Source organism: Hyperoodon ampullatus (assembly GCF_949752795.1).
Source record: "Hyperoodon ampullatus genome assembly, chromosome: 3".
NCBI classification, from domain to species: Eukaryota; Metazoa; Chordata; class Mammalia; order Artiodactyla; family Ziphiidae; genus Hyperoodon; species Hyperoodon ampullatus.
In genome coordinates this window covers 111,880,454-111,905,160 of record NC_136916.1, presented here as the reverse complement: position 1 = coordinate 111,905,160, position 24,707 = coordinate 111,880,454, and positions in this window count along the sequence as shown.

Sequence of the window (24,707 nt, the reverse complement as noted above, 5' to 3'; positions counted from 1 at the left end):
TGGCATGGGGAGGCCACTGACCATGTCCTATCTGAAGCTTCCTCTTTTAGTTCCTTGTCTTTTGTTTGGATTTTTTGAATTCTTTGAATGCCTGACAGAAACCAGCTTAAGTTAGTCAAGAGAAAAGAGGGCATTGTTATGAGGATATAGGTGCCGCTTGTAATATTCTAGAGAAGGATTACAACTGAGTCTCAGAAAAAGCCAAGAAACAGAACTCGGATAGCCATCAGGGTTCTAGGAAATGCCCTTTCTTCTTTCTCTCCCTCTCTTGCTCTCGCTCTGTCTATTTCTCTTTCTCTCTGGAATGATATTCTCTGTTCTCAGTCCACAGGGTAGAATTTGGGCATCTTTAAGCTTCCTTACCCATTCTTATTGCAGCTATACACAGAAATGAACTGGCTTCTCTCAGTCTCATTTCCAATTTGAAACGATCAGGAATCTGACTGGTCTATCTCAAGTCAACTGTCTTCTTTAAGTCCAATTAGCTATGATCTTGGGGTGAGATCTTACATAAATGTCTTCTGGATGCCCCCTTTAATGAGGCTGAGGGCAGTTCGGGAAAAGGCAATGGCTTGTGGATTTAGCAGACATTGGAAACGAAGTCTAGTATGCTTAGGCAATATTAATAATGATAACAATAATGATAATAGTTCGAGTTATTGAGGACCTGCCTGTCTCTGCACTCTGTTAGGTGCTTAACGTCCTTTAGCTCATTAAATCGTCCTAATGCTTTGAGGTCATGTCATTAGTCCCATTTTATAGAAGAGGAGATTGATACTCGGAGAAGTTAAATAACTTGCCCAAGGTTTCACAAGACTGACTCTAGTCCTCTATACCATGCTGCCAATTCTCAAGAGCCCTATCCTTCTAGTTTAGTCTAGCTCAGCCCTGCCTCTAGCTTTCTCTCATAGCTCTGTGAAGACACAGGGAAATGGAGAAGGCAACATTAATAGTGGTTATTCTGCTTATCTGTTTCCAATCACTCCAAAACTTAGTGGCTTACAATTACAATTTATTATGGTCTCATCGTTCTGGGAATTGATGAGGCTCCGCTGGGATCTAACTTGGGTGTCTCTCTCGTGTGATTACCATAAGATGGTGGCTGGGGATGGAGTCATTTGAAGGCTTTGACAGAGCTGAACATCCAAAGTGGTTTCTTTACTCATGTATCTGGAGCCTCTGTGCTTTTGCATGTGGTCTTTCTCTCTAGCAGAGGAGCCTGGACTTCTTACATAGAGGCTCAGGGCTCCAAGAGGGAGTGCCCTAAGAGTGAACATTCCAAGAGAGAGGAGAAGTTGCCAGTTCTACAGGCTAGGTCTACAACTGGTACAGTATCACTTATTCCATATCTAGTGGTCAAAGCAGTCATAGCATCTCAAATTCTACAGACCACCTGAGTGTAGGTGGAAGACAGGAATTATGGGGGCCATCTTTGTGATTCCAAAGATACCACAGTGTTAAGGTAGGAAGAGAGGTAGAATCAGCATATTAGTAGGAAACTAATGGGTGTGACAAAGTAGGGTCTTTCGAGATGAGCACAGTCTTGCATATGGGGTCTGTTCTCTACATCTGCCTTGGCGTAGCAGTGGGAGTAGATTTTCAAGAGAACCTTTTTAAAGACACAGCTCTCCCAGCTATCCTTTCATAATATTTCATATTGGCAAGCCACGATCCCTTAAGTGGAGATAGTAGTTGTGTCCTCTGATTTGCAGCCTGCTCCTGAGCTGTCCTGTGGACATAAATATCCCAAGGGCATATAAAGCTAGGGCTGCAAGCACCAGACTCACTCAGTTCCTCTGCCTGCAGTTAAACCACAACAAAGTCATAAATAAAGCTTTTCAATAGAGGTCCAACCTATATTTAAAGACTTGAAGAGAAGCTTCCACAAAGCCCTTAGGAAATCCCTTCTGAGATACAATTGTTCTTTATGTGTGATGCAAGCCCTTCTTGCCATGTGTCTGTCAGGCACCTCCCTGAACCCGACTCTCTGTGCTTGGGAAACAAAGCACTCAGATACTTCAGAAGGAAGTTATTTGGATGAACTAACGAATGGTTACAAAGGATTTTGAAAATATAAATTGCTGCATAAATACTTAATGTCTATATAAATACCTTCGCTACAGCCTGAGGGGGGCTCAGCCTTTTTGAAAGATTTCAGCCTTATGGAGTACCTGAATAGCAAAGATGAAGCTCCTGCTAAGTGAGAATAAAATGATTCTTGCCTCTATTATGTATACTATTTATTGCAAAGGCGTTTCTAAAATAGAAACATGGCAAATTTTAGAGAGGAAGAAAGTATTTATGGTTCTCTTTAGATTGTAAGCTCTTTCAACCAGGTCTGTGTTCAATACATGCTTTTAAAAATATATATACTTCATGGGTATTATTGGTGTTAAGAAATAATGTGCAAGTGCTTTCTTGCATATGATGTTTTCTTGGGGAAGTGGGGAGAAGGACGAAAAATTGACACTGTATAATTTTCTTTTTTTGCCTCCTCTACCATTTTTAAGGCATTATTTTAAAATGAAGGAGATGATTTGGAGTGTGCCTTCTCAAGAATGATTTTTTAATACTTAGAAATTGGAAAAAAAAATGGTTAGGGGTTACATTCGGTAAGACCTGTTTCTCCAAACAAATTATTTTTACCCATCCCTTGCTGCTGATGAGGGCTAAAGGAAGAAAGGGATGTATCACACATACAACTGAAGCGTATAGCCATCCTACGTCTCTGCTTCATGGCCTCCTTTCCATAGAATTATTAGTAGGTCAACAAAGATAAAGAATTATTTAGGATCTCAGATTCAGAGGAATTAAAGAGAGTAGGGGTGAATAGAGGAGGCCAGGGTATCTATGTGGGGAATTGTTTAGGAAAAGATGAAGGAAGCTTTTCCTAAAGAGCCACCCCCTTGACGCCTTTACGGATTGGTAGAGAATGCTTTGAGTCTCATGAAAGGGTAAAAGCAGCAGAGATGGAGGGCTGGACTGTTCTCCCTGAGGTTGAAACTGAACCCAACAGATCTTCATATTCTTTGAGCTTCTGCCTGAGAAAAGGGGATCTGGTAAATTTCCTTTTATCTTTTTTATCCCATAATCCAAGATGGTGGGAAGGATAATTAAACCAATTTGATGCAGACCGCAATCAGAGGAACAGTGTACTGTCTCTAGGATGGTATTTTGGAGAGCCGTTTTGTAATTAACCTGCAAATGACATATTCAGATTTGATTAATCTCATGTGGTCAGTAGGTAAGCTTGAGTTGAAGGTTATCATTTTTTACAATCAACAATAAGCCCTTCTCTATGATGTGTTTGCAGGAGAATGTTTAAATAATAGAAGTGGCAAAAATGTTGATTGATGCCATGGCCAGAGATTTGTCTCAGTTTCATAAATAGAATGTGTAAAATGTTTCTACTTAATACAGAGAAACACTGATTTAGGTTCATGTTTATATGTTATAAAATCACATATGTATGTATAAATATGTAAGTAAAGATTTTATAAATATGTCTGTGTGTACATTTATAGTGGTACATGTATACCTATTTATGATAAAAAGTCATCTAATTCTTTAACTAGAGGGATTTGGTTTTCATTTGGTCCCTAACCTATTCGTTTAACTGGTATACTTGATAGATTCTGAGTTATAGATTATTTCCTATTGCACTGGTAGATTATAGCTCAAACCTGAAAGTTTAAAGATTTAATTTTCTGTTGTTCTTAATGAAATAACCAAAGCAGCAGCTCCCTGTGGCGGGATATGAAAAGTAGTGTGTAGATACCTACTAAAACATTTGCAGACCTCCTCAGTTTTCTGTTTTTAATGTGATGAAAATTTGTACAAATAACAAAGAAAGAATGTCATGGTAACAAAAACATTTCCTATACATGTATTTTAGAGGGAAGCTAAATCAAAGGTCTTCAAAGAATTACTAGGGCTCTTTCTAGGAGGTTATTGACAAATATGTAGTTTGTCTCTGGAGTTTGTGCCTCTTTCACAGATTGGTGTATTTGTGATCCCACCGGCAGAATAAGTGTCTGTAATTCATTTCTCCTTGTTAACTAGTGTGCCTTTGTGTGTAGGATGATTGGCAGCAAACTCGGCTGAGTCCCAACGGATGAGCTTGTTAGCAAAACCCTAGCATCCTATCTCTAATAAAGCATATCAGCAGTACATTTTGTCCTATCTATTAGCCTCTCTGTTTCTTTTTTTGTGAAAAGCTGAGTGTCCCTTTGAAGCAATGACAAATAAACCCCTGAACTGAAGTGCTAGGCTGCCTTACGGACAGCTGGATAGTAAATGTCACACCGTGTAGAGAATGGCTATTATCAGAGTGAGCCATTTGTTCCCGGCCTTTCAGTATCTTAATGTAATACAAAATTGCTAAATCAAGCCCCATGTCTGTGACAGAACATAATTAATGAGAAAGCAGGAGCCAATTCAACACTCTTTATTGGGACCTAATTGGCTCAGGCAACAGAGTTGTCACTCAACAAGAGACTTCCTTTAAAGCAATTTTGTTCTTGGTTGTATTACAGAGCCTATTAAATTGTCCCCTCCTTGATCACACAAAGAAGTATCTGCATGCAATAATTAGCTTTTCCAGGGGGAATTTTTTTTTAACTCATGCAATACCGGATCATTTTAAAACTGTCTGAAAAAACACCCAGGCCATGGGGCTGTGCTGCCATACCGAGCAGCACTGTAGGCTGTCTTCCTGTCTGCTGAGGCACCAGGAAGCTGTGCTGCCCAAGGATGAAAAGGAGCCCCAAGGAAAAGAGAAACGTGGTCACATGTGGAGGGTGGAAGGCTGGTAGAGGGAGTGGGTAGAGGAAATTACTTTGGTGGGTAATCACAGCTCACTTCAGAGTCTTCAGCTGAAAGGAAGAAAAAGGGAATACCTATAATGTACATATTTAAATGTAGGGTTAGTTTTTGATAGTCCTACCCAGCTCACTTAGAAATGAAAATGAACAGACCTCTGGCAGGGGGTAGAGGTTAAACACATATAGAATTGTGAGGAGGAACATTAATTCATCTGACCATATCTCAGCGTTTTATGGACCATACTATTTCAAAACCAGTACAAATATTTAATAGCATGTAATTATTTATTATAATCAAAATTTCACTTTTGGGGATTATGTTTTTTCCCTCCCCCTTATTTAACAAACCTCAAGATAATTTATTCCTGGTACCTATATTATTGATATAAATTTTTTTTTCCTGTCACAGTGTCACAGACTTCAAATAAATGTATGCTTTCTCCTGATAAGTTTTAAGACAATGTGACATATGATGACTAGAGACTGCAGACAACCGAGCTTACAGTTTACACTGGCATTTGCCTGGATTCGGGCAAAAAGGACACAGCTGGCTAAGCCTAAGGTAAAGCAAATGGGGACGTTGTAGGAAATATACTTTCAAACCTAAGAATTAGGCAATAAACAGTATGAGTTTGAAAAATGCGACAATTTATTTTAGAAAAAAATGATTAAAGGTTGATGTAATAACACTTGGAAGAGTCTAAATAAACGCAAATATGTGGCCCCTTTCTTGAAATAGTTGTCAATATCTCCCTTCTGTGCCCTCAGGAACAATGCAAAGACTGTTTAGTTTGCATGGCAGCAGCGTTTGGTTGGATTCAGAGAGCTGTTTGCCCCAGCATTGTTACTTTACTCAATGTGGAAGTGCCAGATACTAGGAAAGGAAAGAAGGCAAACCTCTGGAAGAGAGGAGAGCCATGCTGTTGTCGCTGTGCTGTGTGGTGTGGTGTAGAGAACGTTTGCAGCTGCTGAGATCCCGGGGCTGTGCCACAGCAAGGACGTTATTATGCGACAGGCGCTCACAGTGTCGCGTATTTTAGATTTTCTAGCATTTGCCGACATATTAGCTGTATCGGCTAATTGTAATTTATTCAAGCATACAGAGAAATTGCTGGGTTCCACCGCCCCTAAACCTACCTCTAAACAGTGAGCAAAGTCAGACTCCTGAATGCACTCTAAATGTTTGAAAAATATTAGTTGTTATTCCATAGGGTAATAGAATATAAAACTAACAGCAACACAAAAATATTAGTCAATAATGTCCTTTCCCAGGTGACTCTTGAACCTTGTGAAAGCATACATTCTCAACAAAGATTTATTAGTCTAGTCAGGGAACACATGCTAACGATAGCAAGAGCTGCCAGAATCTAATTTGGTTTAATTAATCATTTGCTTCATAACATGGTGATTCTTCCCCCTCCCCCCGCTTTTTTTTTAAGCTGTCTAGATTATTTTAAAACATTAGATATTACACTGTGGATGGCTGATGAAACTGAAATTGAATGCTGTAAAAGTTAGATTAAAAATTCATTTAACAGTATAAACATTTTAGAGAGCAGAATGGTGCCGATTAGGTCAAGTGTGTGTGTAGTGATAAAACAGTCATGGAGCTGAGAGAAAAAATATTGTCAGAGGGCACTCAAACAGCTGAATTTAGTCTAATTTAAATTCTATAGCAGACAAAAAAACGTTAACTAGAACTCCTATTATAATTACTCTTTGGTATTTTAGCAACACAGACTGGTAAGAAGTCAGAGCCTAGGTTTAAACACATTTATTCATTTAACTGTACAAACGAGCTTCGGTTCTGACTGGAATTAGTTCCCATGTTTAGGCCAAGGGCCCTCAGTGGAGTACTAAGGCTGAGTCAAAGGCCACTTTGCCTGGCCCTTTTAGGAGCATTAGATGACTATCTCAGGTTATCAGGAGAGCCAAGGCTTTGGATATTCATCATGCCTTGCTAAGCAAATCCCTTGTGTTCAGAGATCTTGGAGCTTACTCCATTTTGCTGATGCCATGAAGGACGTTTTCAGCACTTAATTCTTACCTTTGTCTTTGTAAGCCTCCCCTGTAGTTGACTGGCTATATTGGGTGGGATTTAGTGCAAATAAGTGTTCAGAATTCTCTAAGAGTTCCCCATCATCTACAGGATAATCCTAACCTCCTTTGGTTGTCACCTAAGGCCCTCAATGAATTGGGCCTTTCCTATGTATGTATATTTATGTACAGTCTCATTCTGGCTTCCTTTCCATCTCTACCCAGTACTTCACTCACCATTCATGATGCACTACTTGTAATCTCAATTACGTCCCACTATCTCAGGTTACCATGCCTCAGCTTGAATGTTACTCCTCAGATAAGCTTTGCCTCTTTCAGATACATAGTGCTGACCTTATAATAAGGTTGATATGAGGAGTAAATGAGTTAATTTATTCAGTATGAACCTGGCACATAAAAGGCACTGTGTGTTAGCTATTATTATTAAGCACTCCCTTTCCTATGCTGCCCCTACACTTTGTACAACTCTCTCTCATAACAACCACATTATAATGTTGTTTGTTTCCATGGCTTTTTCCTCACTATATTATAGTCCTCTTGAGGATATTTATTGATCATCTTTGGATCCCCAACCTAACACAGTGCCTGGCTCCTATGTAGTAGGTGCTCAGTCAGTATCTCTTGCATGAACACATGGCTGTTTGTTGTAAAATATTTTGCAATCTGGTCCCTGGCCAATTTTTAACAGGTATGTAGGACCCTGAGTATTTTTTAAAGAAGCAGACATTTTACATGGAGCATAACATTTTTTCGCAAGCATGTTTTTTTTGGTTGTTTTTTTTTTTTTGCGGTACGTGGGCCTCTCACTGCTGTGGCCTCTCCCATTGCGGAGCACAGGCTCTGGACATGCAGGCTCAGTGGCCATGGATCATGGGCCCAGCCGCTTCGCGGCATGTGGGATCCTCCCGGACCGGGGCACGACCCAGCGGCCCCTGCATCAGCAGGCGGACTCGCAACCACTGCGCCACCAGGGAAGCCCACAAGCATGTTTTCATACTGCTTTCAGAATCAATTCTAGAACCTCATAAGAAGATTAGCATTAGATTATTACAGTCTCATTTCTTTTTTTCCAAATAAAAATAATATTCTCTAGGACAGTTAATTCATTACCTAATTCATTAAAATTGATAATCAGTGTATTAAAACTGTTTTTAAAAGTCCATCCTCTAAGTATGAAAACTTGGCTATCACTGAAAATATTCAAAGGCATTTTGCAAAATGAATTCAATAGTGACAGCAGACATGGAGTGAGCTTGTATTCTCTCACTGTGGTTCTTTGATGGAGACTGTGTTCCAATACTCCATTAAACCTCTAAGTTCTAGGATGTCCTAAAGGTAAACAAGCTATTCCTTTTCCTTGTTTACTCCATAAACTTTACCTGAAATACAATTACAATTGTAATTGTCGACTGATACAACATGGCCCATTAAGATGAGAAAATGAGAGAGGTAAGAGCCCTATTCTGATCCTCAAGGACGTTTCAGATTAGGAGAATCACTCTAATTTGGTATTTTGAAAGGGAAAGAACATTGACATCTCTTGCTTCAACAGTGTAAAGTCTCACAGACTCCTATGGTCAAAAAAAGCCAAAGTCATGTCGTTCTTTTCAAGTCCCTGACCCTGAGAAGTTGGGATATCCACTGCAGCTCAAGGCACATTTTCACAATAGAGTCACAGCAAGTTTTGTGCCTAGAAGCAGGGCAGAATCAGAGAGATTTGTGGGTCTCCTTCCAATTTTCTCCCCTAAAATACAAGGGGGGAATTACAAACTGGCATTGATTTGACTGACTTCTTTGAATCCCACTGAAATGATTCAAGCAGAAAGGAATGCACTGTCACTTGCTTGGTTCACAATTTCTTAACATTCAAAATGGGGAGTGGGGAGTAGTGAGTAACTCCTGTAGTCCCACAGGGAGCATTGTAATCAAAGAGAGCTCTGAACAGTGTTAGAAGGGTCTTTACATCCCCTCTAGGTCCCTGCAGTATGCACTTGCAGAATTGGTTAAATGAGCCACCATACTCTGGTAAATATGAATAGGCTTGTAAGATGCTCAGTTTGATTTAATGGCCACCCATGGACACTTCCATACGCAGAAGGTAGTGTCACGTTCAGTCTGAATAAAGCTCTAAAAATCAACTACTCCATTTGGCATTGTAGTTGTATTTTAATGTCCTCTACAGAATTCTCCATTATAGTAACATCTCTGCAATCAGTCTAGCATAAAAAGGGCTGTTTATAGTAAATTGGTCAGCCTCTTATGTGCCTATCTTTCCTGATGGGATAGAGAACTATAAGATTGTTCCTTGTAGACTAGGCTCTAAGATTTTCAGTATTACTAGTTGTATCTCTCCATTTGCACAGATGATTTATTTCAGGCTTTATTTCTGTTTTGAGTCTTTGTTTTCATTTTATCTCATAATTTTCCTGAGGGAGGGGGAGGCAAATGGTTCTGCTTATGAAGTATAGGTCTTTGGGAGCCACTTAAGTGAGATGTAGTTTATGAAGAAGCCAGTTAGTGAAAAACAAAATTGTTGAGTGTTTTGTCATCTTTTCAACTAGAAGACCTATGTGACAGTTGTGAACTGTAGTGCCTTGGAAAGGAAATGTTGGCAGGGGTAGAAGTGTGCCATTGTTTTTATGAATATTCTGAGGTAAAATAATCACACTGCCTTGTTAATGTATAATAATTACCCAGTGTACAAGACCCTAGACCTTTGGAATCACTCAAAGTTTTCATTAGAGAATCAGCAGTCTTTTAGACTCACTATGGTGTACCTCAATGTTGAAACTGTGTATTACAGGTTATGCTCCTGTAAATAAAGGACATTTTGTTATGCCCACACTCAGCTGCATTTCCTACTGTGACTTCTTTACCAGAGCCTGCTGTGACCTATTGCCAGATACAGTGCATTATTGGTGAGCCTTTTTTACCTGAACTTGATGTCTGTCCAAAAGACAAAAACACTGATTAGGTAGAAGGAGGATAGAAGTCCTTCAGGAACAGAGTGACTCTGGACCTTAGCTACAAACTACAGCTTATTCACAAAAGACATCCTGTCCTGAGGGAGCCTTCCCATCCATCTTTGAGAAGCATGACTTCCTTTTGGATTGAGGTTTAATGGGAAATGACCAAACATGACTCCTGGGCTAAATTTGTAGAGACCACTCAGTTCAGTTTTAAAAGAAGATCAATTCCAAGGCAATCTTTTGCCTTTATTTCTCTTGGAGGGTTCTACGAGGGACTCAAGGACGGCTCACTTTCAGAAATGCCTGGGGAGGTTATTAAAGAGCCAGCAGTTTCCCTAGACCTTGTTTCAGTTTCTCAATTCTTCTCCTCTTTACTCAACGTACACAGAACAGTAGTCTCTTCAAGAGATACTGCTATTCTGAGTTGTCGTGTAGATAAGGAAACATTTTGTTCTTCAAGAAAGTCCTTTTCCCTAGTCATTTCTTAGCCTGTAGATATAGAACTCTACTATTGAAAGATGGCAATTAAGAGACTTTCATTATGAATTTTTTTGGTGAAGCCAATCAACAAATGTTCATAATGACATCAACAATTTACAGTTTCATTTATTATAATTCCCATTTATAAGCATTCTTAAATGTTGTCCAAATTTTTCAGAAAAGGAAATGCGAGTTCAATAACTTGCCCAAAGTTGCTTTGTTGATTATAGTTGATAGCAAGCTTCTGAGTTAGTCCTGGTTCTGCCACTTATTTAGCTGCATGAGCTAGTTACTATTATCATCTGGTTTCAGGTTCAGTGTTTTTTTCCACTTTGCTGTGCTACCAACCTCAAATAATTACCTTGCCAATTAACTAAATAGAAGGAGAATGTATTTTCTTAAATAAGTACCACAGGTAATGAATTTTAAACCCTGTTTTGCAAAGAATGGTGGAAATTATAACTAGTTTTTCCAAAGCAAGAAAACTTGCTCCAAAGACACTCAGTTCTTCTGTTGTTTTCTGTTGGCTGAGGAAGCTAATCTTATCCTTTTACTCTACGAAAAGATAAAGGCACTGTTTTTGAGTCATCATAGAGTAGTGATGTTCTGTTAAAGAGTCAACACTATCTAGAAGAAGAGTCTGAAAATGACCAGTTTTAGGCAGTCACGCTTAACACAGAGCATGGGCTTTGGAACAATAAACATTTTTTCCCTTTTTGCTTTATGACAGTTCTCTGATTAAAGTCCAGGAAAAGTCTGTTGAACTGTGAAGTAAGCAAGGATTAAGAAATTGAATATGACCAATGTATCCAGCTGTACCTTAGAGAACACATACACACTCAACACACGCATGCACACACATACATAAAACAAAGCAAAACAAAGAGCAGTTGACTTTCAGTTCTATTCATTAAAAAGATCCATTTATAATCGTGCATGTGCAGAAGGGCTGCGAGACTGAAGTGATACCTGAGTGAGGCCTGGGAATATGTTTGCACTACATTACTTGGACTGCATAATAACTGAGAGCCATTGTGGCTGAACACTTTATGAGTTTATTTAATTTGTCACAGTAAATAAAGCTTTTTTGATGCAAGTTAATTAGCTCTCTTGTGTTACTGCACATCAAATGTAATTAACAACCAACTGCCAGTATGGGGTTGCCCTTGTGTAACATGGTAATAGGGGGAAAAACTTAACTGGGGCTGAATTAAGTAAAAGATATACTGTTGAATCAGTCATTCTTCTGCCTGCTTAAATTCGGATGGACTCGAATCTAGGGGGAAGAACTTAACTGGGGCTGAATTAAGTAAAAGATACACTGTTGAATCAGTCATTCTTCTGCCTGCTTAAATTCGGATGGACTCGAATCTAGGGGGAAAAACTTAACTGGGGCTGAATTAAGTAAAAGATATACTGTTGAATCAGTCATTCTTCTGCCTGCTTAAATTCGGATGGACTCGAATCTAGGGGAAAAATATCAGGTCTCATAAAATCCTTATGTGTTATGCCACGCTCACATTTGCCACCATGTTAAGTAAATTCAGCAAGTAAAATTCCTACCACTGCTCAGAGTTCACTTTCTCCTTGGTTGGCATTGCCTGTTTATCCCTTGTGCTTGGATCTTTCATTCCCTTTCATTTACCTTTCTTTAGCTTTCACATTTTTATCTCCTTTGTGATAAGTGCTGCCGTAGCTAAGGCAGAAGAATTGCATTAAATAATGACTAAGAAGAAATTTGTTTGAATGGGCAGAAGAAATTGAAAAAGCCATTCAAAGAAGGGGATCACACTTCCAAATTCAGAATGGTATTCTAATCTAGTTTATATTCTGAGAAGGTTTTCTTCTGTACTTTTTAAGTTTTTCCTAGGTAAAGTTAACACAAAGGTATCAGACATCCTTGATTTATCAAGTGACCAGAAGAAAGTTAGGAAGGCAGAAGAATCTTTAGAGGGACACAATAATAGTAGACACTCCAGTTGCCTACTATTTTACATTTAAAATACTCACTGGGGAAACAATTTAGGATGAAATAAAATTATAAAGTTGTATAGCTTTATTAGAGTTTTCCCTCTCATCACCACTGTCCTTAAGGAGGGAAGAATCTAGGCCAATTTATCTACTTAGTAACACTGTTTGGGGAAGGAACAACTTGAGTAGGAAGGGAAATTGAATTGCAAGTGGAAGACCTGGATTAAGACCTGACTCTGCCACTAACCAGCAATCTGACCACGGGGGGCAACTCACCTTCTCTGAGACTCAGTTTCCTCATAGAAGTAAGAGTTAGATTGGGTTAGATTTGAACACTTTCTATAAAGTAGGTTCTGGGAATCTGAGGATGAAAATGATCCAGATAATCCTTCATATACATAATTGAAAAATAGAAAACAGCTAGTTTAATAAATTATATCTCTCTGTTCATGTTGAATCATTTAAAAATATTCCTGTGTGTTTTATATGTATCTATCATCCTTGGGTTTTTCTTTCAATGCCCTACATGTTCAATACACTGAAACAAACAAGCAGGCCTAAGCTAAGGTAGGGGAAAGAGAATAAAGCTCCCTTTATACTTGAGCATTTCATCTTGAAACAGCTCTATTTGCTAAGAGTTGATAAGAATACACACCTTATTTTCTCTGATTTGAAGTTTCAATATGAAGAATTATGTATTGAATTCATTTTTACTCTTTCAAAATAATCTTTTTATTAATTACAGAAGTAATAATATGTTCTCATTAAAAAAGATAAAATATAGAGTGAGAAGAAAATTAAAATGCCCCATTAATCCATTTTCCAGAGATAATCACTATTGATATTTTGGTTCATATTCTTGTATCTGTTACTCATATGCGCTCCATCTTTCTCTCCTTCTCTCTCTCTATGTCCTAGTAAAAATGTATTATTATGTCTTTTCACATATATAGAATAATACTTTTAATACTGAAACTTGATTTTTTTCATAGTATATCTTGGCTCTATTTCTATGTATAATGATCTCATTTTTAAATAACTATGTTTTATTCTGTTGAATGGACCTAAGTTTATTTAACTAATTCTGCAATTGACAGATAGTTGGGTGTTTTGCTACTATAAATGGTGCTGCATAGTATTTATAATAATTATTATCATCACTATGAAGAGTAATAAACACCTCATAAGTACTTATGAGGTGCCAGACAGTTTGTTACATGCTCAATAGGCCTCATTTCATTTAATTCTCAAAATAAACTTGCAGATGAGGACAGTGAAATCTAGATGTCCTTTGTAATTTGTCCAAGGTCACATATCTAGGAAATAATGGAGTTGCAATTCCAAAACTCAGGTCTGTCTTATTCCAGGGCTAGTGCTCAACACTCAGTCAGAAAATATTTTTGTACATATATTTGTGTTAGTATATGTGCATATACATTTATAAGGATAAAGTTGTTGGGGATCAAGATGGTGGAGTAGGAAGATCCTGAACTCACCTCCTCCCATGGACACACAAGAACTACAACTACATATAGGATAACTCTCTGAGAATGATTTGAAGGCTAGTAGAACAGCTCTTTTACAACTAAGAATATAAAGTAAAAAACACATTGAGATGGATAGGAGGGGCAGAGATGCAGTCTAGTCAGGACCCACACCACTGGCATGGCAACCCACAAGTGGGAGGTGTTATCAGAACAGTGGAGGTCCTCCCTAAGGAGTGAGGGGTCTGAGTTCCATATTGGGCAGCCTAGCCTTGGGGACCTACACCAGGAAGAAAAGCCCTTATAACAGTTGGCTTTGAAAACCAGTGGGGCTTACATCTGGAAGAGCCAGAGAGCTATAGGAAAAGGAGACTCTGCTCTTAAAGGGCTTGTGCACAAACTCACTTGCTCTGAGTCCCGGTATGGAGGCAGCAATTTGAAAAGCACCTGGATCATATATGAAGGAGATTCATTGACTACTTTTAGGGTGAGTGCTGAAGCGGCAGGGATCTGATGGAACTTTCTCTGGGAAACAAAGCACTGGTAGACACTGTTTTAAAAATTCTCCCTCTACTTAGCTGGCCCAGGGCTGGAGGGCACCATTTCTGACATTTGCCATCTACCTTGCTAGCACCACTCACCCTGCCCCAGCTGGTAACCCCTTCCCAAGTGGCTCCCACCACAGGGGCCAGCCCAGCCCACCAACACACCCACAGCAACCATGGTACTGCCACAACAGGAGGGCGCACACAGCCCACACATGGGATACCTCTGAAATGCCTGGCTCTGGTAACCAGAGGGGATTGCTCTTTTGGGCCCGTCAGGAAGCCTTCCACATAAGACCACTCTTTTAAGACCAGGAGACATAGCTGATTCACCTAATACATAGAAACAAACACAGAGATTTAGACAAAATGAGACAGAGGAATATGTTCCAAACAAAACAAGACAAAACCTCAGAAAAAGAATTAAACGAAACAGAGATAGGTAATTTACCTGATACAGAGTTCAAAATAATGGTCCTAAAGATGCTCCCTGAAGTTTGGAGAAAAATGGATGAACACAGTGAGAACTTTAACAAAAAGATGAAAAATGTAAAAAAGAACAAATCAGAGCTGAAGAATACAATAACGGAAATGAAAAATACAAAAGATGGAATGAACAGCAGATTAGATGACGCAAAAGAATGGATCAGTGATCTCAAAGATGAGGTAGTAGAAATCACCCAATAGGAACAGCGGAAAGTAAAAAATAATTTTAAAATGAGGGTAGTTTAAGGGATCTCTGGGACAATTTCAAGTGTACTAACATTTGCATTATAGGAGTCCCAGAAGGAGAAGAGAGAGAGAAAAGGACAGAAAACTTACTTGAAGAAATAATGGCTGAAAACTTCCTTAATCTGGCAAAGGAAACAGACATTCAACTCGAGGAAGCACAGAGAATCCTAACAAGATAAACCCAAGGAGACCCACAACAAGGCACATTATAATTAAAATGTCAATAATTAAAGATAAAGAGAGAATCTTAAAGGCAGCAAGAAAAAAACAACTAGTTATGTACAAGGGAATCCCCATAATGCTATCAGCTGATTTTTCAGCAGAAGCTTTACAGATCAGACGAGAGTGGCATGATATAGGCAAAATGCTGAAAGGAAAAAAAAAAAAAAAAAACTTCCAAGAATGCTCTACTCAGCAAGATTTTCATTTAAAATTGAAGGAGAGAGAAAGAGTTTTCCAGATAAGCAAAAGCTAGAGGAGTTCTTCACCACTAAACTGGCTATACAAGAAATGTTAAAGGGACTTCCTTAAGGGAAAAGAAAAGGCCATAACTAGAAATAAGAAAATACATGAAAGAAAAAGATCACACTGGTAAAAGCAAACATATAGTAAAAGTAGTGGATCAACCACTTACAAAGCTAGTATGAAGGTTAAAAGACAAAAGTAATAAGATAAACTATAATTACAATAATTAGTGGAGGGATACACAAAATTAAAAGATGTAAAATATGATGTCAGTAAAGTAAAACACTGGGGTGGAGGGAGTAAAAATGTAGTATTTTTAGAATGCATTTGAACTTAAGTGACAACTTAAAATAGACATCTATATACATAGGTTGTTATACAGGAACCTCATGGTAACCACAAACCAAAAACCTATAATAGATACACAAAAAACAAAGAGAAAGGAATCCAAACCTAACACTAAAGAAAGTCATCAAAGTACAAAGGAAGAGAGCAAGAGAAGGAGACAGAAGAGAACTACAAAAACAATAAAATGGCAATAAGCACACACCTATCAATAATGAAACATAAGTGCTTCAATCAAATGACATAGGATGGCTGAATGGATATAAAAAAACAAAACCTGTCTATATGCTGCCTACAAGAGATTCACTTCAGATCTCAAGACAGAGACTGAAAGTGAAGGAATGACAAGATATTCCATTCAAATGTAAATTTTAAAAAAGCTGGGGTAGCAATTCTTACATCAGAATAGACTTAAAGGCTGTAACAAGACACAAAGAAGGGCATTACATAATGATAAAGGGATCAATCCAACAAGAGGATGTAACACTTGTAAATCTTTATGCACCCAATATGGGAGCACCTAAAATATAAAGCAAATATTAACAGACATTAAAAACAGAAATTGACAGTAATATCATAATAGTAGGGGGCTTTAATATCCCTCTTATAGCAATGGATAGATCATCCAGAGAGAAAATCAATAAGGAAACACTGACCTAAAACAACACAGGCAAATGGACTTAATAGACGTATACAGAACATTCCATCCCAAACCAGCAGAATACACATTCAAGTGCATTATGGAACATTCTCCAGAATAGATCACGTTAGGTCACAAAACAAGTCTCAGTAAATTTAAGAATACTGAAATTATACCAAACATCCTTACCAACCATGATGATATGAAACTAGAAATCAACTATTAGAAGAAAATGAAAAAACAACAAACACTTGGAGACTAAACAGTATGCTACTGAACAAACAGTGGGTCAATGAAGAAATCAGAGAGGAAATCAAAAAATACCTTTAGAGAAATGGAGATGGAAACAAAACCTTCCAAAATCTATAGGATGTAGCAAGAATAGTTATAAGAGGCAAGTTTATAGTGACACAGGCCTACCTCAAGAATCTATCTATATATAATATACATATATATGTAAATAATGAAAGAGTCATAAAAAAGAATGAAATCTTGCCATTTGTGACAACATGGATGGACTTGGGGCATTATGATAAGTGAAATAAGCAGACAAACAAATACTGTATGATTTTGCTTACATGTGGAATCTAATGAACAAAACAAGCAAACAAAACAGAGACTCATAGATACAGAGAAAAAACTGGTAGTTTCCAGAGAGTAGGGGGATGCTGTTGGGCAAAATAGATGAAGGCAATTAAGAGGCACAAACTTCCAGTTATAAAATAAATAAGTCACGGGGATATAATACACAGAATAGAGAATATAGTCAACAATATTGTAATAAATTTAAATTGTGACAGATGGTAACTAGATTTATCATGGTGATCATCTTATATAAAAATGTGGAATCACTGTGTTGTACACCTGAAACTAATTAACATTTTTTGTCAATTATACTTCAATAAAAAGATAAAATTTCTGAGTCAAAGGATATATGATATTGGAATTATACATGTATTTTCAAATTGCCTTGTAAAATGTTTTGTCAATTAGCACTCCCAGTTGCAGAAAACAGTAGCAGTATTTCCTCTATACTTTTGCCAACATTATGTAGTATCATCTTTTTTCCCCCAATTTTACTGTCAAAAAATTATATTTTAGTGTTGTTTAAATTTGCATTTCTTTAACAATTTACATTCCTTTATTAATAAAATGTATACAGTTGATCTTTGAACAATGTGAATTTGAACTGTGAAGGTCCACTTGTATGGAATTTTTTTTCAATAAATATAGTCAGCCCTCTGTATCTGGGAGCCTTAATCTTATCACAGACCTAATACATGATCTGCAGTTGGTTGAATCTTTGGATTCAGATGCCATGGATATGGAGAGCCAACTATGGGACTTGAGCTTACACAGATTTTGGTATCCATGGCGTGTCCTGAAACCAATCCTTTGTGGATACCAAGGGACAGCCATGGATTTAAATCTCATTTCTGTCATCAGCTATTGAAATACGGCTTATGTGCCTATAATCTCTCAGTTTTAGAAAAATTACATAAAATCTCCATTTAAAAAATTTAATACATCATTTATTTTCTGTATCATCATATATATCCAAACTTCTTATATGTATATGTATCCCTGGTACCTTTAGAATTCTTTTTTTTATATATAATATATATGTATTTAATAGTTAAACAGCCACTAAAAATCTATACAAAGAGATATAGATGAAAATACCACAGATAAGTAAAAATTCATTACTAAAGAAAGTATTCAAATAATCCAGTAGGAGGAAGAAAAGAGGGAAGGGGGACAAAGAGAAAACAAATAATAAAATGGTAAAACTAAATCTAAACATATAAAGTTACATTAAGTCAAAATCATCTAAACAAATCAATGAAATTACCAAGATTACCAGATGGATGAATAAATATGACCCAACTATATGCTCTCCACAGTAAATGCACTTGAAATATAATATAGAAAGATGAAAATTAAAAGGGTAGGAAAAGATATACTATACACACATTCATCAAAAAAAAGGTGAGGTGGTTATATTAATATCAGAAAAAGTAAATTTTAAAGCATAGAAAATTACCAGGGATAATGAGGGACGTTACAAAATGATGAGTCAAGTCTACAAGAAGATATAACAACACTACATGTGTACTCATCTAACAATAAAGTTTCAAATTACGTGATTTTTTTTAATATTGCTGCAAAAGAAATTCAATGGGGAAAGTATGATCTTTTAAACAAATGCTGAAAACAGAACGTTAATCTAAACTCCATACTTTATATAAAAATTAATTCAAAATGGACTGTAGATCTAAATGTAATACATAAAATTTAAAAACTTTTAGAATAAAACATAGGAGAAAAATTTTGTGACACAAAAATCACAATCTCTGGAAGAAAAAACTGATAATGTAGATTTCAAAAAACTTACGAATTTTGCTCTGCAAAACACACAGTAAAAAGGAAAAGACAAATTGCTGGCACAGGAGAAAATTTTACAAAATATATATCCAACAAAGAAAATCTATACATAAAATATAAAGAGCTGTCAAAATTCAACAACAACAAAAAGAATCCAATTAAAAATGGACAAAAAAATTGAACAAACACTTCACCAAAGAGGATATAAGGATGGCAAACAAACACATGAAAAGATGTTCAATATTATTAGCCATTGATTAAAACCATGATCAGATACCGCTACACATTTATTAAAATGGTTAAAAGGAAATTGTTAATATCATTTGCCTCTAAGGATGCAGAGTAACTAGAACTCTCATTCATTATTGGTGGGAATGCAAAATGGTAAAGCCCCTCTGTAAAATAGTTTGGCAGTTTCTTATAAGCTAAACATTCACAGTAATTAGTCTCTACCTTGGACTTATGCTTCAAGAAGCATAAGTTCACACAGAAAAAAGCTAAATGATTATAGCAGCTTTATTTGTATTTGCCCCAAACTTGAAACAACCCAAGTGTCCTTCTGTACAATGGGATACCACTTAGAAAAAAAAAGGAGTGGACTATTGGTATAATGCAATGGCTTGGTTGAATCTCAAAGGCATTATGCTGACTTAAGGAAGCTATTCACCAAAAGTTACTTGTTGTATGATTCGAAGTGTATGATGTACTTGTCAGTTTACTCCAGAGAAATAGAACCAATAAGATATATTGGTCTGAAGTCTAAAGGACTGAGAACCAGATGACCTAAAGATGCAGTTGCTGTTTGAAGGCTGGAAGGCTCAAGATGCAGATGTACCAGTTTGAAGGAAATCAAGCAGGAAAAATCCTTCCTTATTTGGAGGACTGTTATTCTTTTTTTTTTTAACATCTTTATTGGAGTATAATTGCTTTACAATGTTGTGTTAGTTTCTCCTGTATCACAAAGTGAATCAGCTATATGTATACATATATCCCCATATTCCCACCCTCCCTATCCCACCCCTCTAGGTGGTCACAAAGCACTGAGCTGATCTCCCTGGGCTATGTGGCTGCTTCCCACTAGCTATTTTACATTTGGTGGTGTATATATGTCCATGCCACTCTCTCACTTCGTCCCAGCTTACCCTTACCCCTCCCTGTGTCCTCAAGTCCATTCTCTACGTCTGTGACTTTATTCCTGTCCTGCCCCTAGGTTCATCAGAACCTTTTTTTTTTTTTTACATTCCATATATATGTGTTACCATACGGTATCTATTTTTTCTTTCTGACTTACTTCACTCTGTATGACAGACTATAGGTCCATCCACCTCACTACAAATAAATCAATTTCATATCCTTTTATGGCTGAGTAATATTCCATTGTATATATGTGCCACATCTTCTTTATCCATTCATCTGTTGATGGACACTTAGGTTGCTTCCATGTCCTGGCTATTGTAAATAGTGCTGCAATGAACATTGTGGTCATTGACTCTTTTTGAATTATGGTTTTCTTAGGGTATATGCCCAGTAGTGGGATTGCTGGGTCGTATAGTAGTTCTATTTTTAGTTTTTTAAGGAACCTCCATACTGTTCTCCATAGTGGCTGTATCAGTTGACATTCCCACCAACAGTGCAAGAGGGTTCCCTTTTCTCCACACCCTCTCCAGCATTTATTGTTTCTAGAATTTTTGATGATGGCCATTCTGATCGGTGTGAGGTGGTACCTCATTGTAGTTTTCATTTGCATTTCTCTAATGATTAGTGATGTTGAGCATCCTTTCATGTGTCCGTTGGAAATCTGTACATCCTCTTTGGAGAAATGTCTATTAGGGTCTTCTGCCCATTTTTGGATTGGGTTGTCTGTGTTTTTGATATTGAGCTGCATGAGTTGCTTGTATATTTTTTAGATTAATCCTTTGTCAGTTGCTTCGATAGCAAATATTTTCTCCCATTCTGAGGGTTGTCTTTTCATCTCGTTTATGGTTTCCTTTGCTGTGCAAAAGCTTTTAAGTTTCATTAGGTTCCATTTGTTTATTTTTGCTTTAATTTCCTTTTCTCTAGGAGGTGGGTCAAAAAGGATCTTGCTGTGATTTATGTCATAGAGTGTTTTGCCTATGTTTTCCTCTAAGAGTTTTATAGTGTCTGGCCTTACATTTAAGTCTTTAATCGACCTTGAGTTTCTTTTTGTGCATGGTGTTAGGAAGTGTTCTAATTTCATTCTTTTGCATGTAGCTGTCCAGTTTTCCCAGCACCACTTATTGAAGAGGCTGTCTTTTCTCCATTGTATATTCTTGCCTCCTTTATCAAAGATAGCATGACCATATATGCGAGGGTTTATCTCTGGGTTTTCTATCCTGTTCGATTGATCTATATTTGTGTTTTTGTGCCTACCCATACTGTCTGGATTACTGTCGGTTTGTAGTAGTCTAAAGTCCAGGAGCCTGATTCCTCCAGCTCCGTTTTTCTTTCTCAAGATTGCTTTGACTATTCGGAGTCTTTTGTGTTTCCATACAAATTGCGAAACTTTTTGTTCTTCTTCTATGAAAAATGCCATTGGTAGTTTGATAGGGATTGCATTGAATCTGTAGACTGCTTTGGGTAGTATAGTCATTTTCACAATACGGATTCCTCCAATCCAAGAACATGGTATATCTCTCCATCTGTTTGCGTCATCTTTAATTTCGTTCATCAGTGTCTTATAATTTTCTGCATACAGGTCTTTTGTCTCCTTAGGTAGGTTTATTCCTAGGTGTTTTATTCTTTTTGTTGCAATGGTAAATGGGAGTGTTTCCTTAATTTCTCTATCAGATTTTTCATCATTAGTGTATAGGAATGCAAGAGATTTCTGTGCATTAATTTTGTATCCTCCTAGTTTACCAAATTCATTGATTAGCTCTAGTAGTTTTCTGGTAGCATCTTTAGAATTCTCTATGTATAGTATTATGTCATCTGCACACAGTGACAGGTTTACTTCTTCTTTTCTGATTTGGATTCCTTTTATTTCTTTTTCTTCTCTGATTGCCGTGGCTAGAACTTCCAAAACTATATTGAATAACAGTGGTGAGAGTGGGCAAACTTATTTTGTTCTTGATCTTAGAGGAAATGGTTTCAGTTTTTCACCATTGAGAATGATGTTTGCTCTGGGTTTGTCATATATGACCTTTATTATGTTGAGGTAGGTTCCCTCTTTGCCTACTTTCTGGAGAGTTTTTATCAGAAATGGGTGTTGAATTTTGTCATAAGCTTTCTCTGCATCTACTGAGATTATCATATGGTTTTTCTCCTTCAAGTTGTTAATATGGTTTATCACATTGATTGATTTGCATACGTTGAAGAATCCATGCATTCCGGAGATAAACACCACTTGATCATGGTGTTTGATCCTTTAAATGTGCTGTAGGATTCTGTTTGCTAGTATTTCGCTGAGGATTTTTGCATCTATGTTCACCAGTGATATTGGATTGTAGTTTTCTCTTTTTGTGACATCTTTGTCTGGTTTTGGTATCAGGGTGATGGTGGCCTTGTGTAATGAGTTTGGGAGTGTTCTTCCCTCTGCTATATTTTGGAAGAGTTTGAGAAGGATAGGTGTGAGCTTGTCCCTAAATGTTTGATAGAATTCACCTGTGAAGCCATCTGGTACTGGAATTTTGTTTGTTGGAAGATTTTTTTTTTTTTTTTTTTTTTTTTTTTTTTTGCGGTACGCGGGCCTCTCACTATTGTGGCCTCTCCTGTTGGAAGATTTTTAATCACAGTTTCAATTTCAGTGCTTGTGACTGGTCTGTTTATATTTTCTATCTCTTGCTGGCTCAGTCTTGGAAAGTTGTGCTTTTCTAAGAATTCTTCCATTTCTTCCAGGTTGTCCATTTTATTGGCATATAATTGCTTGTAGTAATCTCTCATGATCCTTTGTATTTCTGCAGTGTCAGTTGTTACTTCTTCTTTTACATTTCTAATTCTGTTGATTTAAGTCTTCTCCCTTTTTTTCTTGATGAGTCTGGCTAATGGTTTATCAATTTTGTTTATCTTCTCAAAGAACCAGCTTTTAGTTTCATTGATCTTTGCTATCATTTCCTTCATTTATTTCTGATCTGATCTTTATGATTTCGTTCCTTCTACTAACTTTGGGGTTTTTTTTGTTGTTGTTGTTCTTCTTTGTCTAATTGCTTTAGGTGTAAGGTTAGATTGTATATCTGAGATTTTTCTTGTTTCTTGAGGTAGGATTGTATGCTATAAACTTCCCTCTTAGAACTGCTTTTGCTGCATCCCATAGGTTTTGGGTTGTCATGTTTTCACTGTCATTTGTTTCTAGGTATTTTTTGATTTCCTCTTTGATTTCTTCAGTGATCTCTTGGTTATTTTTAGCAATTGTTTAGCCTCCATGTGTTTGTATTTTTTACAGTTTTTTCCCTGTAATTGATATCTAGTCTCATAGTGTTGTGGTTCGAAAAGATACTTGATACTATTTCAATTTTCTTACCAAGGCTTGATCTGTGACCCAAGATATGATCTATCCTGGAGAATGTTCCATGTGCACTTGAGAAGAAAGTTTATTCTGTTGTTCTTGGATGGAATGTCCTATAAATATCAATGAAGTCCATCTTGTTTAATGTGTCATTTAAAGCTTGTGTTTCCTTATTTATTTTCATTTTGGATGATCTGTCCATTGGTGAAAGTGGAGTGTTAAATTCCCCTACTATTATTATTATTATTATTATTTTTTGCAGTATGTGGGCCTCTCACTGTTGTGGCCTCTCTCGTTGCAGAGCACAGGCTCTGGACGCGCAGGCTCAGTGGCCGTGGCTCACGGGCCTAGCCGCTCCGCGGCACGTGGGATCTTCCCGGACCGGGGCACGAACCCGTGTCCCCTGCATCAGCAGGCGGACTCTCAACCACTGCGCTACCAGGGAAGCCCAAATTCCCCTACTATTATTGTGTTACTGTCAATTTCCCCTTTTATGGCTATTAGCATTTGCCTTATGTGTTGAGATGCTCCTATTTTGGGTGCATAAATATTTCCAATTGTTATATCTTCTTCTTGGATTGATCCCTTGATCATTATATAGTGTCCTTCTTTGTCTCTTGTAATAGTCTTTATTTTAAAGTCTATTTTGTCTGATATGAGGATTGCTACTCCAGCTTTCTTTTGATTTTCATTTGCATGGAATATCTTTTTCCATCCCCTCACTTTCAGTCTGTATGTGTCCCTAGGTCTGAAGTGGGTCTCTTGTAGACAGCATATATATGGGTCTTGTTTTTTGTATCTGTTCAGCCAGTCTATGTCTTTTGGTTGGAGCATTTAGTCCATTTACATTTAAGGTAATTATTGATATGTATGTTCCTATTCCCATTTGTTTAATTGTTTTGGGTTTGTTATTGTAGGTCTTTTCCTTCTCTTGTGTTTCCTGCCTAGAGAAGTTCCTTTAGCATTTGTTGGAAAGCTGGTTTGGTGGTGCTGAATTCTCTTAGCTTTTGCTTGTCTGTAAAGGTTTTAATTTCTCTGTCGAATCTGAATGAGATCCTTTCTGGGTAGAGTAATCTTGGTGGTAGGTTTTCCCCTTTCATCATTTTAAATATGTCTTGCCTCTCCCTTCTGGCTTGCAGAGTTTCTGCTGAAAGATTAGCTGTTAACCTTATAGGGATTCCCTTGTATGTTATTTGTTGTTTTTCCCTTGCTGCTCTTAATAATTTTTTGTTAGTTAATTTTTGATAGTTTGATTAATATGTGTCTTGGTGTGTTTGTCCTTGGATTTATCCTGTATGGGACTCTCTGTGCTTCCTGGACTTGTTTGACTATTTCCTTTCCCATGTTG